The following is a 2,191-nucleotide window of genomic DNA, read 5'->3' as shown; positions in this document are numbered from 1 at the left end:
AAAGAAAGAAAGAAAGAAAGAAAGAAAGAAAGAAAGAAAGAAAGAAAGAAAGAAAGAAAGAAAGAAAGAACCTTAGGCTCCTTCACCTTGTGCACACAATGAGGTAAATGTAGCAAGTTTCACCCTTCACGTATACCTGCAAGATCTTTTGTTTTCAACATATTTGCACTTCATTGTGTATGTTTGACTACTAAGTTTGACATTTGTCCTTAACATAGTTTAATATAAGGTAGCTATTGAAAGATAGTTTCAATCGCACAATGGGGGAACAGAATTTCTCACAAGACCTCTTAATAATTCCTGTAATGCTGGCACCCAGTGGACAGATTGTACTACAGCAATTTTTAATCAATCAGATTTATTTATTTCTATAGCACATTTAAGCTACAAGAAAGTTAAAAGTTCTATATATATATTTAAAAGCACAGATATACTAAGTAATAGAACATACAGTGAGTCAACAATCGAAACTTATAGTTTAGGATCTACGCATGCGCAGTTTGATCAAAAAATTATGCCCCGCCTCTTCCGTGACAATTCTCACACATTCAAAAAACGAGTCTCGCTCTCACACATACATAAAACGAGTCTTAGTACTGTGTTTGTGTGTGTGTGTGTGTGTTCAACTTTAGTCGTGTATGTTAGAGATAAGCGTTTGTGTGCGTGTGCGAGCTGTTAGTAGTGTATGTGAGCGAGAAAGTTAACGTTTGTGTGCGTGTGTGACATTTTAGTAGTGTGTATACGCAATTTGAGTATTTTTTTGAGTGTGCGTGTTTATTTTTTTGAGTATGCGAGAGTTTTTGGTAGTGTGTGAGAGACAAAACGTAGATTTTGTCCTAAACGGCCCCTCATATTTGTCTCTGTGTTGCCCTGCAACAGACTGGTGACCTGTCCAGGGTGACCCTGCCTCTCGCCTGGAACGTTAGCTGGAGAAAGATACCTGCACCCATAGGCGTAGGAAGCGGGGGGGACGGAGGGGACATGTCCCCCCCAATATTGGAGAGAGTCACATTCGTCCCCCCCAATAATTTCACCGCTGTTGCGAAGAATTTTAAAATCTTCCACTCGCGTGCTTTTATTTTGAAGGCGCACAACAGCGCATTCAGTAGAGCGCTTCCTGCCCCTCCCACCTCTGAACGGCTCAGAGAAACTCCGTTTGAAGGAGGTAAACTGTCTGTCAGGAATGTTGCCATGAATATCGCTCGTTTATAACATCTTGTTGTCAGTTTACTTTCATATATAGAACTAAATCTTTTAGGTTAAGCCGTTTTAATTCTGGGATAGTCACATGTCCAAAATTTTACTGCTAACTTTGTTTAAAAGTTAGCTAGTCTAGTCACAATGATTTAGAATGAGACTGAAACAGCAACGAAATTAGCCTTTTTATTATTTAAAGTGAGCAACATCTGATCATACTCGACCACTTAACGTGTATTTATATATTATATTATATTATTTAGATATTTAGGAGAACAGCAGTGCTAGAATGATGTTGAAGAAAGGTGAAGAAGCTCTGGTGAGATCTTAATTTAGTTTACTGAAATATAACTGTTTTTAATTTTTAAATAAGCTAAACTATTTTATTATGAGAGGAGCAGGTCAGGGAAGACATAAGAGAGCCAGGTGGAGTTTCAGTGTAAAGATATAAAAATTATATTAATTAATTACATTAAAAATTATATTAATTACAGGAGACAATAAAAAAGTGCTTGAGGAGAGGTTTAAAAATAAATTAGTGAAAATTTTTGCTACACAGTAAATAGAGTTGAGATGTATAATAATGTATACATCTGAAAATTAAGTTGTTTAAATTCTCATTCTGTATGATAAAAACATACTTTTTATATTTAGTTCACATTCTGACACTGTACATTACTGCAGTGTCTGTTGTAAATCCATGAATCCATGCAGGAACATCAGGCTGCAGAGAGTCAGAGGGAGGCAGAGACAGAAACACATATCTGTAGATATTTTAGTTAAATGTTTGCGGCTGAAAATGACAGGGAAAAAAAATTAGTCTTTTTGCCTCAGTGTTTTTCATGGATCTTTGGTAAGTTACTGAATGCAGAGCTGGAAAGTGAGACTGAGTTAACAGTGAGGAGCTAAGGTGTCTGTTAGACGTGAAAAGTATAATTTTTATTTATTTTGTAGATCAAACTGTTGCACTGATGTAGAGAGATGTTCAAGAAGA

Source organism: Poecilia latipinna, unplaced genomic scaffold, assembly GCF_001443285.1.
Source record: "Poecilia latipinna isolate Pla-1442-1.1 unplaced genomic scaffold, P_latipinna-1.0 Scaffold572, whole genome shotgun sequence".
Lineage (NCBI taxonomy): Eukaryota > Metazoa > Chordata > Actinopteri > Cyprinodontiformes > Poeciliidae > Poecilia > Poecilia latipinna.
The sequence above is the reverse complement of the archived record's forward strand: the minus strand, read 5'-3'. Positions refer to the sequence as shown.